Here is a 17,075-nt window from a genome sequence, read left to right on the forward strand (position 1 = left end):
TCCCCCGTCACATTTATGGTAATTACTTTTGCCGGTGCTTTGCGGCAAGCTTAAGCCTATTGCTTGCATTTCAACGCAGAACTGTTCAGCTGCGCTGAAGGCACGCACCATACATACTGCTGCTGCGGGTCACTAAACACCGTCGAGCCGCTCTTGACAGTCGCGGTAGCACGGTCTCGTGTTGTTTCCACCAGCGAGGCAATTTTTTTCATCACTAGCCTAATTTATGGATGTCTAAAATATAAAAATAAGGAGAAGCCTAAAACAGGCCCGAGGCCCGGCCCGCGTCTGAACTATGACGTGAAAATTGGCCCGAAGCCCAGCCCGAGGGGCGTAAAAAAGTCGGGGCCCATCGGGCCCGGGCTGAAATGCAGGGCTCTAGTCTGGGTACTTTTGCCAGTTGTTACATCGCGGCGCATGCGTCTGGAGGAACGTACACATTCACGAGACCGAAAAAGGGAAAACTCCCGTGGCAAGTAGAAAGGTTTACAGTTAATGAAGAGTTGCCTCTAAGTTAGGACAGCATACCTTTTTCAGCGTTGTTACGTCTGAACACCAACATTCCTTGATGTAGATACACAATCCACCACCTCTCGTTTTCCCCGTTAACTCTGCGATGGGATCCGCTCTGAACAGCTGGAAGCCCGGCAGATGAAGTGTGCTGTCCGGAATGGCTTCACTCAGCCAGGTTTCAGTGAAGCACAGTGCAGCAGAGTTTGAAAGTCCATGTTGATGCGGATGAGAAGTTCAGATGACTACGCATGTTTGAACAGAACAAACAAACAAAAACAGCAGAAGAATTGCGAAGCTCAGCGTCGTGGCTGCCATTTGCGGCGCCATCTTGATGTTAATGGTAATTAACAATATACTTAGCAATATTATGGAAAATACCCAAAATGGCCATTTTAATTCAAGACTAACTACCTAACAATTGGACCTTGAACCTGTTTTTTTTTTCTCACTGTAATGTAACTGTGTTTTTCAGATTGCTGCACAGATCTGTCGTCAGGCGGGATTGGTGAAGAAGTCCAAAGATGTGATGGATTACAGCGAGGAGAACTTTGCCATTGTGTTTGCTGCCATGGGGGTGAGGAGCACTTCTGATTAAAAGTCTACATCCATACCAATGGGAAATCTTCATGAAGTTACTTGTGTCTTTAGGTCAACATGGAGACTGCAAGATTTTTTAAGTCTGATTTCGAAGAGAACGGGTCCATGGACAATGTGTGCCTCTTTTTAAATTTGGCCAATGATCCCACGTCAGTATCCTCTCAAATATTCTTGAAGGTTTAAGGCATAGTGCACCCAAAAATGAAATAATGTCATAATTTACTTACCCTCATGTCATTCCAAACACATATAGCCTTTTGGGTTTCAAATATGCATAAGAGCACCATAAAAACATCCGTAGTCTAAATGATTCGAAGTGGACGAAAATTAAATGCGTTACAGAAGTGCAACCAGAACAATCCTTCAGAATGTCATGCAGGTTTGGAATGACATGAACGTGAGTAAATAATGACTCGGAAAGGTTTTTTTTTTTTTTTTTTAAGTCTGACATGAGCTCTTATGCCGAGGCTTTACGAGAGGTACAGTGTGTTAATTCTAGGGCTGTCAAATCGATTAATTGCGATTAATCTCATCCAAAATAAAAGTTTGTGTTTGCATAATATATAAATATACTAGTGCATCTAAAATAAAAGTTTTTGTTTACGTAATATATGTGTGTGTACCATGTATATTTATTATGTATATATAAAGACAAACACATACAGCATATATTTTGAAAATATTTACATGTATTTACATGTATATATTTATATTCATATAAATTATATCATATATAAATATATTTAATATATAAACATAACATATTTTTCTTAAATATATACATGCATGTGTGTGTATTTATATATACATAATAAATATACACAGTACACACACATAGCGATTAATCGGTTTGGCATCCCAAGTGAATTTATACTGACAGCCATTAGCATCAAGGCTAAACTTGCTACTCGTGACTGCATTAATCCCTATCATCTTGAAGGTCTCAGCAGCTAGAGAAGAGGTTCCTGGTCGACGTGGTTTCCCAGGTTACATGTACACTGATCTGGCAACAATATACGAGAGGGCCGGACGTGTGGAGGGACGCAATGGCTCCATCACCCAAATCCCAATCCTCACTATGCCCAATGATGGTTAGAAAACCTACTTGTTCCTACTCTTCTTTTAATACTTTAATCATCATAAATGGTTTACTTGCTTAATTTAATCTCCTGTCCACAGATATTACCCATCCTATTCCCGATTTAACCGGCTACATCACTGAGGGTCAAATTTATGTGGACAGGCAGCTTCATAACAGACAGGCAAGTAATGGAAACAAGCTCACAGTCTGAATATTAGTTATTTAGTACATGATTGAATCCTTTGTGCTGTTTAATAGCAACTGTTGATATTTCTATACAGATCTATCCTCCCATCAATGTACTACCTTCTTTGTCTCGATTGATGAAGTCAGCCATTGGTGAAGGAATGACACGCAAAGACCACTCAGATGTCTCTAATCAGCTGGTAAGTATGGAATTTTACATAATTTTAGATTTGCTAATTATATCTAAAAATATTTTCATTTTTGGTAACACTTTTATTTTAAGGTGTCCTTGTTACACGTTACATTTACTTACTATTATAATAGCAATAAATTATGCATAATTGCTAGTGCCCCGATTGATCGGCTACCAATCACTATCGGCCGATAATCGCTTTGGGATGTTTGATCGGCGGTCTCTATAAAGGCCGATCTCATAAACCGATCTCAAGCTGATGACGCTGCCTTGAGAGGTTTGGCATGACATGCAGCGGCACCGTCTCAGTCTCTGTCCGGCGCGGGTGAAATAATAATAATGCTGAAGGTGAGGTACAATTCATATTTCTTCATTAAATAACTTATAAAGTAATTTGAAAAGCTTATGCGAGACGTAATTTCAATTTCTTTTTAATTCTTGCCAGTGTTTAACCATTCAGCACTTGTGCACTCTCCTGGAGACTGTGCGCTCATGCACACTTGAAGCGCACACACATAACGCCAGGTTCACACATTCTCCGTTTGCAGTGCGTATGCGGTGCGTATTTTTTCCGCGCTCATGTTAATGGATCAGAGCGTTCACACTGCACACGGTTGCGGTCTGGCAGTGCGCTCCATGAGTGGTGCGGTGCATCTGCAGCAAAGCAGAGATCGTTTCCACACCGAGTTTAAATGAGTTTGAATTAAAGTGACAGCGCATTGTTTGCGGTAAATATGAACATGGATTGACACGAAATGTAGTAATTACACCAAAATTCCTTATAATTAAAGTCTACTGTGTTTCACAGTCAACACATAGGCTATGGGTTTTTGGCTAGGTTTAAAGGAAAAGAGCACTTTTAGATAAACAAGGCAATAATAGATGGCACTTGTGGAGGTAGTAAAACATAGTTCTTTATGGAACCGCATGATTGCTTGCTTGTTATAAAGATTTAAATGCAAAAGAAAAGGCAGTAGAGCTGAATGGTAAGTTTTCATTTAGAATGTTTGTGATAACGTAAGAAAAATAGTTTAAATGTTTTGCCACTTGTTTGAGCAACTTAATATGTAAATCTAGCAGTAAATGCAAACGTCAAAAGCATTGAATAATGTGTTGATTATATTTATTACGTTTAAACACATCTATGAAAGATTGTATTACTGTACTGTGAAAAAAAAAAAATCACAATGCTGAAAAAGCATTTTTTTGTAGCAATGTTTGGATTTGAAATCAAAATAATTGATAAATGTTGTGTTGGTGGTAAACAGCCACGGATCAGTAGCGGATTCAGTGTAAAAGTACAAAGCACTGCAAACGGAGTATGTGTGAACCTGGCGTAAAAGTCCGCCTCACATACAGCTCACGAAATCAGGCTTGTGCTGTGTGTAGGCTATCGTGCAACAATTGCTCGATTTTAAAAACAAAAATGCACTGCATAATCAAACATTTAGGTGAGATAAATATATATATTTTTAAATGTCTAAAAATGCCCCCCCTCCACCCCTAAAATAAAAAAAAATCCCTCTCACAAGAGTTACCTAAGAGGAGAATTCCCCCCATTTTCAAAAATGAAATTCAGGCCCTGAATAAATCCTGATTGGAGTATCATTATAAATAATTTTACATGATAAAAAAAGAAGGCTTTAAAAAGATTGGTATCGGTGATCGCATCGGCAGATACTGCTTTCTGTGATCGGCAATCGGTGATCGGCCTAAAAAATCCTGATTGGAGCACCCCTAATAATTACATGCAAGTAACCCTAATATATATATAAGATTAATAAAACAAAGTTTTTTCGAAAGAAGTCTCTTATGCTCATTAAGGCTGCATTTATTTGATCAAATTATTATACAATTTTAATATTCTTACAATTAAAATTAAAATAGAATATTTATTTACAATTTAATTAATATTTAATTACAATTAAAAAACGTTTTCTATTTGAATATATTTTAAAAAGTAATGTATTCCTGTGGTGGAAAGCTGAATTTTCAGCATCATTACTCCTGGCTTCAGAGTCACGTGATCCTTCAGAAATCATTCTAATATGTAGTATAAAACAGTTGTGCCGCTCATTAATTTTTTGGAAAAAGGATGAAGTTTCCCAGGATTCTTTGATGGGTAGAAAGTTCAAAAGAACAGCATTTATTTGAAATAGAAATATTTTGTTTTTGTTTGTTTTTGTCACTTTTGACATTTCTCCTTGTTGAAAAAAAAAGTATCACATTCTTCCAAAAAGAAAAAACAAATACTTGCTACCCCCAAACCTTTAAACTGTAGTGTAAACTCTCAGTAAATAAATAAAGAACAGCAGCTCAGTGTGACTAAAACAATTGGGTCTCTATTACAAACAATTGTGTTGCAGTCCCCCCCCCTCCTGTAAATATTAGTTACAGAAATTTGAGAAGAATTTTATTTCCCAGGGTAAGTATAGCAACAGGAGATCGCCTGTGGAATGATACAAAAAAATCTCGTCTTAAGGCCCTTTCACACAAAAAATGTAACCCATCTATTCAGCTGTCCTCAACCAAGCACAAAACAAAGTTTTCTAAAAAAAAAAAAAAAAAAGATTTGCTGTGTAATATCAGTGTAAAAAGAAAATATCCTAGAATAAAAAGGATGTACTTCTAAACAATTTGTAAAATGCTTGAGATTTCTGTCTTCAGTTAATTATAATTCTTTGTCTCTTGTTCAATGCTCAATGCTTGGCAAACAGTTTTCGAGGTGTAAGCATCTCAATGATTATAACTTATATTTGCCAACTGGTTTTCAACACCGTACAAAGAAACAAAAACTTTAGTTTATCATCAAGCATATGTTCACCTCGGTGTAAATGTCACCTTAGGAATGCATTGATTGTATTGAAAATTCAATATTATTCAAACATTAAAACATTATTCAAGTTTGGGGTGCAAGGATGTTTAGGAAGAAGAAAAAAAATGAAATTTTGAAAAATGTTGAAAAGGCAATCCAAGATGTAGGTGAGTTTTTTCTTCATGGGAACAGATTTGGAGAAATTTAGCATTACATAAAAACATCACAATCCACTCGAGTCCAGTCCATCAATGTATGTCTTGTGAAGTGTAAAGCTGTGTGTTTTTAAGAAACAAAGACATTAATTGATGAACTAGAGCCGTGTGGATTTCTTGTGTTGTTTTTATCAGCTGTTTGGACTCTCATTCTGATGGCACCCATTCACTGCATTGGTGAGCAAGTGATGTAATGTAAAATTTCTCCAAAAAACAACTCACCTCCATCTTTGATGGCATGAGGTTGATATCTAATATGTAGTAATATATATAATTGTGTGAATGGCAACGGGCTGCACTATTATATAACTTCAGAATGAGCCTAACATGTTTTGTGCCACAGGTGCATATGAGAACCGAACTGTGTTTGAAACACTGGACATTGGCTGGCAGCTGTTGAGAATCTTCCCCAAGGAGATGCTGAAGAGGATTCCTCAGAGCACTCTGGCCGAGTTTTATCCCCGAGACTCCAAACATTAGTCTTACTTCCTACCTCGTTTATTCATTTTGTCTCTCAATCAGCCGTGAATCTGTCCTCACACTTCTAGATGTTACTCGCTCTCTCTGCTCAGATCAAGTACACTGAGTCTACATTGATGGAATACAAAGTTGTTTTCATTGCTGCTCTTGGTATTTATTTATTATGTAAGTGTTGCTGAATAGTAAAGCAAATATTATATGAATATTGTTGCTACACAGAAAGTTTTGTGTGTGTGTGTGTGTGTGTAGCTCAGTGTGTCAAACTGTATTCTGAACAATGCAGGAAAGGCCAATATTTCTCTTTGCTGGCAAAATTTTAGAGCAACTGACAAAGCTACTACAAAGCAGCCTGTGTTTCAGAAGTGCCAAGTTAAATGTATAATGGCTTAATGCATTCTATGAATTTTTCATCGTTATAATAAATACGCTATATATAAAACTACATATTTAACATGAAGTATGAAAAGAAGCCATATGTTCATAGAATGCATTACAAAGGATTTGAAAAGCATAGTGGCTCAATCAAATCAAAGGACGAAAACCAAACACTGAGCAATAGATTTATCTTTTGTTGTGTACTGTTAGCTATTTTACATTTTGTATAAAAATGTGTAATTTATGTTTGTGTAAGCAATATGTTTATTATAATTTTAATTTTGGTGCCATGAATATATGTACTGTGTTAAAGTGTGTGATATCAAGTGAATTCATAATGAAGTGATTGTTGTCCTAATGCATGAATGCAATACGCTGTATTGAAAATATGTATGTTAACACTCGCTTCATGAAATAAACCTTGATGTTGTATAAATGAATGATCATGCTGATAGTAATCGAATATAATTAATGGTTTGGTGTTTTATTTTGATACTGATGTAATTTGCGCAACAGTACTTTACAAAATATGAAGTGCATACTCATTTAACCGGAAAATATTGTAGTATTGCTTAGCCATGTTCATGTAACTTACTAAGTAAGACAAGTAAAAAAAAAAATGTATTTTGCAAACAAAAATATGAACAAAATAGTAAAAATAATGATGGTAGTCGTCTTGCTATTTTGGAGGACTGCTGATGGATTTAAAGGTGAGGCCCCCCCCTTTGCCTGTTGAAGAAGTGGGCTTCACTTTGTTTCCTAACAAACCCTTGAAAAGCAGGTCAAAGTTGAATCTACTCCAGTTTGTCAAAGGTGGTTCTAGTAACTATCAGTCAATGTCCCATGCCCAGACTGCTCCAAGCAGCTATGCCTCGGCTTCCTTACCTCTGCCCCCAGTTCAACAGCCTTCAAGCAGTTTGACGTCCTCTGGATCAACCATTCCAGGTGTTGCTAGTGGATTAATTTTGGAGACCCAGTATGCTCCAAGTGGTTCTGGACACCTTGTTTCTATGTAAGGAGAGAGTAGTAGCTACCCTGCCAAGCTTGGCGTTTCTGGCCAGTCCACTGGTGATGGTTTGCATGTGTCCAGCTCCCAGGAAACCTCTGTTCATCAATCGGCAGATCCAGGTGCCACTTCCACTTCTCAAAGTAGCCCTGTACTACTTTCAGAAAGCTCAGGTCAACCGGTGTCTTCTCAGGGTGAAGGTAGTTACAGTGGTTTGTCTCAAGGTGCCTCTAGTCCATATACCTCAGACTCCAGTACCAAGCTCAGTTCTTCAACCATTTCTCACCAGTCCTCTGGTGACCAGAGCTCCCCCAGTCTGTTCAGTTCAGGCTCTCAGGATAGTTCTGGCACATTTTTAGCTTCTGGTTCTTCCTTTCTAGAGAAAGTGACAGGGCTTAGTGCTCTTGAGACACCCAGTCAGCATATGCCCTTGGTGGTATCTAACCAGTATACTAGTGGTCAAAGCTCCCCTAGTCTGCATGTAGTTAGCCCTCAGAGCAGTTCTGATTCAAAGTCAACAGATGCTGCTGCATCTCCATACACTCAGGGCAGTGTCTCTTACAGTAGCTTGTCTAGCCAGGCTCAAGGCTCTGCCACTTCTCAGGGCAGCTCTGGGGCTGAATTGTCTGCAAGTTCTGTCCCCACACATGTAGGGAGTGACGGTTACAGTGGTGTGTCCCAGTCTCTCACTGCCTCTAGTCTGTATACTCCAGGATCCTTTATGTCTAACAAGCTTGATGCTTTACCCCTAGGGGTTTCTAGCCAGTCCACAAATGCTCAAAGTTCACCTATGGTTTCTATGTCAAACACCCAGAACAGGTCTGGCATGCAGTTAGCGACTTCTAGTCGTTATGTCCCTGTACAAGGAGGTAGTAGCTCTACTAGTTTATCTCTCAAGCCTCAGGGCACTCTGGGTCAGTATACTCCCATGTCCCCTACCAAATATGTAAGTGGTCCCACAAGTGGCAGGACTTCCTATAGAGCAGTTTCACAAGTTGGTTCGCTGTCTCAAACGGAAGCTTCTGGTCGGTTTCCATCTCCGGCAGGGGACTATTACAGTGGGTTGCTTCCACAGTCTCAAGCTACCTCTGGTCAATATGCTCTTGGCTACTCCAAGCCCATTTCTTCATCCCAAAGCACTTCCAGTCGGTCCGCCAGTGTCTTGAGTTCCAATAAGCAATATCTCTCGGCCTCCCAGGGCATCTCTGGGGCTCAGTTTGGGGCCTCACAGGGAATGAGCAGCTCTTCCAGTGGTTCTGTCCAATCTCAAGGTACCTCAAGTTTATATTGCAAGTGTGCTTTGTCACCCCTAGATGTAGACCGTCAGACTACTACTGTTCACGGTTCACATGAGCGTTTTACCTCGAGCTATGGCACCCAGTCAGCGTCTTCTACCCCCTTCACCCTGCAAGGAAGTGTCACTTACGATGGATCACCACAGCCTAAAGATACTGCAAGTCAGTTTGCCCCTGTGTCTCACTCGTATCCAAGTGTATCATCCAAATCCCAAGGTGTTGCCAGTCAGTCTAATACTGTTCAGGCTTCTCGGAAGCTTACTTCTACCTTCACAGGCAGCTCTGGCACCCAGGCTGGGTCCTCTACTCCTTTCACCCTGCATCGCACTGCTTATGGTGGATCATCTCAGCCTCAAGATACTGCTAGCCAGTTTAACCCTGGGTTGCCAACCTCATGTCCAGGTTTGTCATCACCACTAGGTGTTGCCAGTCAATCTAGTTCACTGAAGTGGTTTACCTCTGCCTCCCAGGGCAGCTCTCAGTTTGGGGCCTCCACTGGTTTTGCACCTGTTAGCATGACTAGCCATTACAGTGGTTCTGTCCAGTCTCAAGATACCTCGAGTCAGTTTGCCCCTGGATCTAAACCCTCCTATGCAAGTTTATTGGTGTCCTCACCCCAAGCTGTTGCTGGTCCTACTACGCTTCAGAGTTCACTGAAGCAGTTTACCTCTACCTTCACAGGCAGCTCTGGCACCCAGGCTGGGTCCTCTACTCCCTTCACCCTGCTGGGAAGCACTGCTTATGGTGGATCATCTCCACCTCAAGATGCTGCTAGTCAATTTGTCCCTGGGCCGTTATCCCCATATGCAAGTGTGTCATTGTCCTCACCCCAAGCTGGTCCATCTACTACTGTTCAGGCTTCTCGGAAGCAACTTGCTTCTACCTTCACTGGCAGCTCTGGCACCCAGGCAGGGTCCTCTACTCCCTTCACTCTGCAGGTAAGCACTGCTTATGGTGGATCACCTCAAGATGCCACTAGTCAGTTTGCCCCTGGACCTCAATCACCCTATGCAAGTGTGTCCCTGTGCTCACCCCAAGCTGTTGCTGGTCCTAGTATGGTTCAGAGTTCACGGAAGCAGTTTACTTCTGTATTTAGAGGCAGCTCTGGGGCTCAATTTGGAGCTTCTACTGGTTTTGCCCCAGAAAGAGTGAATAGCCTTTACAGTGGTTCTGTCCAGGCTCAAGATACTGCAAGTCAATTTGCCCCTGGATCTAAATCCTCCTATGCAAGTGTATCACTGTCCTCACCACAAGCTGGTCCATCTACTACTGTTCAGGCTTCTCGGAAGAAGCTTACCTCTACCTTCACAAGCAGCTCTGGCACCCAGGCTGGGTCCTCTACTCCCTTCACTCTGCAGGGTAGCACTGCTTATGGTGGATCACCACAGCCTCAAGATACTGCAAGTCAATTTGCCCCTGGATCCTCCTATGCAAGTGTATCACTGTCCTCCCCACAAGCTGGTCCATCTACTACCGTTCATGGTTCTTGGAAGCAGCTTGCTTCTACCTACATCGGCAGCTCTGGCACCCAGGGAGGGTCCTCCTCTCCCTTCACCCTGCAGGGAGGCACTGCTTATGGTGGATCACCTCAAGGTGCCACAAGTCAGTTTTCCCGTGGATCTAAATCCTCCTATGCAAGTGTATCCCTGTCCTCACCCCAAGCTGGTCCATCTACTACTGTTCAGGATTCTCGGAAGCGGTTTACCTCTACCTTCACAGGCAGCTCTGGCACCCAGGCAGGGTCCTCCACTCGCTTCACCCTGCTGGGAAGCACTGCTTATGGTGGATCATCTCGGCCTCAAGATGCTGCTAGTCAGTTTATCCCTGGGTCCGGATTTGTCTGAAAGAAGAAAGTCATATACACCTAGGATGACTAGGGTGAGTAATTTATGGGCTAATTTTCATTTTTGGGTGAACTAACCCTTTAACAAGTATAATCAAAAGATTGATAATATATGCCTCATTTTCCAAATTCTTACTATAGTTCACAAAGCCAAATATTACATGTTCATATCGTAAAATTATCCCTGGGTCTTCATCCCCATATGCAAGTGTGTCATCGTCCTCATCCCAAGGTGTTGCTAGTCAGTCCAGCCAAGCATATCAAGGCGTTTCTGTGTCCCAAAGCCAGAAGTCTCAAAGATGGCAGCCTTCAGCCACTCGTTGGACACAAGGTATTCAGCCTTCAGATGCAGCTGCATCGCAGGGCAGTTCATCTCAAAGCTCTCCAATGCAGTTATCTTCCCTGTCATCTGCAGGAGGCTCATCTTCAAGAGTTTCTGGTCCGTTTGTTTTTGCACAGGGTGGTAGCACCAGTTATAGTAGCTCTGTCCAATCTCAAAGCCTCTCTACCAAGTATACCCCTGGGTCCCAGCTCTTGCCTTATGATCCAAGTGTTGCTGGTCAAGGTACATCCAGTCCTTCAGCTTCTGAGGTCTTGAGTAGCTACAGTTCAATGAACAACCAGAATGCTCCTGCTCTATCCCGCAGCTCTTCCTCAAGCCGCTTCTACTCAGTCAAGGGATAAAAGACTCTGGTAAACTGCCACATGATGTAAATGTCTTCCAGAACTGAAACCCCACTAAATCTTTCAAAGCAGTTTTCTTGGTGTCTTTTGGCTTTATATATTAAAGTTACAGTTTTAAGGATGGTGGTACTCTTTCTAGTTTAGTTACTGTAAGTGTTAAAGGGTGCCATGAAGTGGTTAAACTGCTTTCCTACGAATTTTTGGTTTAATATGCTGAAGGGTTTGAACAGTGGCACTTGCTTTCTGATGACTTCAGTGTATATACTGACCAAGGGTGTTTTAACATGATGCCCACTTGAAATTGACATTTTCAAAAAAATTTAAATTAGCCCATAAATTATAATCCCATAAAATATCCATATTTAAAATGTAATCTCTTTAATGTAGCTTGCACCATCAGTTGTACACGGAAGCAGTTTCGGGCTGATGACGTATGAGTTCATCGTTGCGCATGCGCTGGTGAGTCTTGTGAAAACCAATGTTTGTTAACCGGAGCAAAGGAAGCAAAGTTTCCTTACTTTAACAAAGGAAAACCAGTCTCCTCTTGGCTTATATCGAAATCCTCCGACATTCTTCTTTACAAATCCTCGTTTTGTACTTCTAATAAGTGACCGTTGTTTTGTTTTGATCTCTCCCCTGCGCTTCCGCGTTCGTCACTTCTAAGTGGCGCATGTGCAGAAGTGACCTCATACATCATCCGCCCGGAACTGCTTCCGTGTACAGCTGTTGGCGCAAGCTACATTAAAGTGATTATTATATTTTGAATATGGATATATTTCTTACAAAAACGCATCAATTCGCTACAGGAGGCTTTTGTTCAACCCCCGGAGCCGTGAGACACTTTTTTTACTTTTTTTTTTTCTTTTTTTTTATGGATGGGCGTTTTTATTTAACTTCTTTTGGACTGATGCATGCAACACCCGCTGCATTAAACAGCTTGAAAGATCAAAGACTATTTTTAATATAACTCTGACCGGATTTGTCTGAAAGAAGAAAGTCATATACACCTAGGATGACTAGGGTGAGTAATTTATGGGCTAATTTTCATTTTTGGGTGAACTAACCCTTTAACAAGTATAATCAAAAGATTGATAATATATGCCTCATTTTCCAAATTCTTACTATAGTTCACAAAGCCAAATATTACATGTTCATATCGTAAAAGAGAATTGCACCACAATTTATCATTTATAAATCTAGAAACCTCCCACCATAACTTCTTTGTATATTGACAGTGCCAGAAAATATGAGGTACTGTTTCTGGACGTAATGAACAAAACAAGCAATTTACATATATTCAATAAATCTGGATACAAATGCTTAGCAGGGTAAAATTAGTACAGTATCTAAATGAAATTTCCTTAATTTTATTTGTAATAAGATATTTATTAGGTAACTCCCAAACCTTCCTCCAATTAATATTTCCAATAAACTTAGACCAATAGAAAATAGCATATTGCTTGCTAACAATTTCTTTTTGAAATAATAAACGTATAGCCTTATTATTATTTTTACTTGTTGAAAAACAAATTCTACCACAGAAAGTGTCAGCAGGGTGAAGTAAAGAAACATGTTTAGAGTATGAAATACCTCTACATAAAGACACAATACTAAGAGAGAGCTCCAATTACAGAGGTATATTCTTTTGGGGATACAGGGAAATTAAAATATGAAAGAAATTCATCATAAGTCATTAAATACCCCTGAGAATTCAAAAGCTGTCTTACCAAAATGATCCATTTATCAAACCAGGTTATCATAAACATACTCTTGTGTTTATACAAAATATTACAATTATTCCAGATATGGTGTGGAGTAAAAATTGTGCTTGTAAATTAACTTCCATCCCAAAAGTGCTTGCTTGTGAGAAGCTGACAATTTAACCAGTAGTTTTTAAATTTTGTAATCACACATTAACAAAAATGAGAGACCACCAAGTTGGTCAAATACAGTATTAGATATTATATTCCACATAGAAGAAGGGTTTTTCAAAGAATACTTCAACCAGTTAATTTTGAGTGTTAAGATAGAAAAATCGAAATAATCAAGACCACCATTTTTTATATGAATTAACTATCACAGCTTTTCTAATGTAATGTACACAGTTTTTCCACAAAAAAATTCAGCTTGATCAATTATCGTATTTATTTTACTATCTGAATGAATTGAGGAAGCAACATAGGTAAGCCTAGAAATACCTTCCGTTTTAGGAGAGCATGACCTTTAAGAGATAAATCCCTCTGTAACCAAATATTAAATCTTTACTTTTTTTTTTTAATCACCGGATTAAAATTGAAAGCCATACCTAAATAGATGGGAACTTCCTTTTACAGGAATATTACTAATGGATTTGTCATGGCAACAACAATTCACATTTTTGTAAATTAAGGCAAAGACCTGAGTCACTGGAGAAAATTTAAATAATTTTGATAGCCGATTGAATTTGACAAGCATTTTTCAAAAAAAGGGCCATGTCAGCTGACTTATCAGGACACTTCTTCCTTTGACTTGAATTTCTTCTATCTTGATTTAATAAAATGACAAGATAAGAAAAAGGTAAACAGAAACTGGGCAACCTTGCTTCACACCTCTATTTGGATCAAATATTTGTGTGGTGCCTTGACTTAACTATTGCCAAACTATTATGCGTTTTCATGGCATTGCAGAAATAGGTCCCAAACCCAAAGCGTTCTAAACAATAAAAAATAAAAGGATGTTCGACGGTGTCAAAGGCTTTAAAAAAAATCTAAAAACAATATAAAACTCTTAAATAAGGTTCGAATAATCAATAAGATCCTAAATAAGTCTAATATCATTAAATATATGTCTCTTTCTCATAAACCCCGATTGGTTTTCATTAATTATTGAATCTAATACTAATTTAAACCTTTGGGCGAAAACAAGAGCAAATGTTTTGTAACCATTATTCAACAGACTAATGGGTCTCCAATTATCAATAAACAGTAAATCTTTCTTGGGTTTAAGAATTAGACAGATTTCGCCTTGTGTCATAGTTGTAGGAAGTTCAGAGCACTTTAAACTTTAAGAATACACTTCAAAAAGGGACGGGGTGAGAAACTCAGAGAACTGCTTATAGAATTCAGCAGTAATTCCATCACTACCGGGTGATTTATTACATTTCAAATGTTGAATCGCATCCTTAATTTCAGAAAAAGTAATTTGGGAATCACATGATATTTGGTCCTCTTGACTAATTATATTTACATTCTCTAGATTTTTGCAAAAAATTGACATAGAAAGCTCAGAAAATTTAGATGTGTATAAATTAGACCAATAGGTATAACAAAACTAGAAATTGTATCATAGTTATCTGTAATCGATCTATTAATATTAATTTTGGAAATAGAACAGAATTTAGCCCTAGACCTTTCGAGTTTAAAAAATAAGCAGACATCTGCTCTCCATGCTCTAACCATTTTTGTCTTGACCGAATAAAAACTCCCTTTTGATTGCGTTCTGTACATATAATCAAGCTTGTTTTGTAACTCTGTAAGGCGCAGTCTCTCCTCATCCAATAAATTGGCAGTAGGAATACTGGATATAGATAAAATCACTTGAACAACTCTCTTCCATGAGACGCTGTGATTTAGCTAAAGTGTTAGCAAATTTTCTCAGATATTTTCCGATTTCACAATTTAACAATTCCCAATTACATTTAAACAACCCTTAATTTTTGACTTTTACCCAATAATAATTAGTGAGTATTTCCATTTCCTGTTTAACTTTCCTTAGTTTGAGCAGAGAACTATTCATTTTCCAATATGAATGCTGCCAGAAATATTAGTTTTAATTAAACGTTTTGATCGGATAATGGAGTTGCCATAACATTAACGTAAATATTATCAAACTTTTTAGAAACAAGCAAAATCTATTCTAGAACATCTAGACCCTTACCAAAAAGTAGTATACTTCAAGTTTATTTTAGTAAGTATACTTAAGTAAAGTTCAAGTATATTTTTAAGTATACTTCATGTAGTAAGTATACAAATATCAGTGTACTAGTAGTATACTTGTAAGTGTACTATTTCAATACTCCTTGGGACTAAATTGGCCCACTTTCTAGTATATAAAACTATACTTTTAAGTATACTTTAAGTATAACAGTAGTAAACGTTGAGTACACAACTAGTTTACATCAAAATGTTTAGTTTGTACTGCAACTATACTAAAAGTGCACTTATAGGTATACTGATAGTTTCATAAATTAAATTGGGCTAGGCCCGAGCAAGGAGGGGGACTGTGATTGGCTGTGGGGTAAATTGACTGGCGTGCCGATAGCCAAAGCCACCACGCCCCCCTCTTATTAGCGTTGTTATTTAGTTGAGCTTTTCCGTAAATTCCATGCATTACCATTTGAGATTGAAGCGTAAAGTCTGAATTTGGTTTACCAATCAAATGCATTTATTCAATATTTGACATTTGAACAATATGTGCACTAATCTTTTAGGTGATCGCTGCCCAGTAGCCTATGTCTGCATTCTCTTACCAAAAAGTAGTATACTTCGTTTATTTTAGTAAGTATACTTAAGTAAAGTTCAAGTATATTTTTAAGTATACTTTATGTAGTAAGTATACAAATATCAGTGTACTAGTAGTATACTTGTAAGTGTACTATTTCAATACTCCTTGGGACTAAATTGGCCCACTTTCTAGTATATAAAAGTATACTTTTAAGTATACTTTAAGTATAACAGTAGTAAACTTTGAGTACACAACTAGTTTACATCAAAATGTTTAGTTTGTACTGCAACTATACTAAAAGTGAACTTATAGGTATACTGATAGTTTACTAATTAAATACTTGTAGTAGTATTTTTAGTACACTTTGAAGTATAGTTTCAGTAAACTACTAGTTTAGTAGTTTTATACTGCAAGTATACTTGTAAGTTTTCTTTAAGTGAACTTTACATCATACTTTAAGTTTACTACTATGTCCCTATTTAGGTATTACTTTGTATATATTTTGTTACATGAATATCTGAACTTACAAAACATCAAAAGAACAGGGTATCTGCTTGTAAATAAAAACATTTTATTCTAGCTTCATGCATTCTTTTTTTAAACACTTGAATGTGGATAAGTTTCATAAATAAAAAATAAAGAAATAAACAACATTTTGAACAAAAAGCTGAAAAAAGACTATGAATTGGATTCAGAATGATAATCAAAACGTAGATAAAGTCGATTAACACCCCAAAGCTTGACAGTTATTATTACCTCTTTATTGGTCGACATTTTATTCAATAGTGTTACATAGTTTTGATGCTGTTTTATGTCTGATGATCGTGTTAGAATACATATGGAAGCATCTGTTGTTTCTTCTTCACTTGTGCTTTTTGGAAATTCTGTACAGAAAATGTGTACTAGCGCCCCCTACATTATAACAATGAAAACACGGATTCTAGGAGCACAATTATAGCTCAAATATATTTAGACTTAATATACTTAATATATAAGTATAAGTCAAGTATACTTAAATGTCATTTTAAGTATATTTCTGAGAAGTACATAAAAAGTAGACTAAAAGTATACTTTCCTATGTTTAGTTTAAAAGAAGTACTAATAGCACACTTGAATAAACTTCTTTTTCGTAAGGGGAGCCATCCTTTTTACTCAAAGTATATACGCAATATCATCTAAACATTTTTCGAATTTCGAAACTGTCATGCATGCATTTGTAACATCTCGACTAGACTATTGTAACTCTTTGTACATTGGTGCCTCTCAGACATGTGTGACACGCCTACAGTTAGTTCAAAATGCCGCAGCCC

General features: G+C 38.2%; 1 pseudogene; it reads left to right on the forward strand.

The window, feature by feature from the left end:
• Positions 1-17,075, forward strand: part of LOC107730420 (V-type proton ATPase subunit B, brain isoform-like) — a 30,503-nt pseudogene that overhangs the window by 7,331 nt on the left and 6,097 nt on the right.

Source organism: Sinocyclocheilus rhinocerous, unplaced genomic scaffold (genome assembly GCF_001515625.1).
Source record: "Sinocyclocheilus rhinocerous isolate Xijiao unplaced genomic scaffold, SAMN03320098_v1.1 scaffold1660, whole genome shotgun sequence".
Lineage (NCBI taxonomy): Eukaryota > Metazoa > Chordata > Actinopteri > Cypriniformes > Cyprinidae > Sinocyclocheilus > Sinocyclocheilus rhinocerous.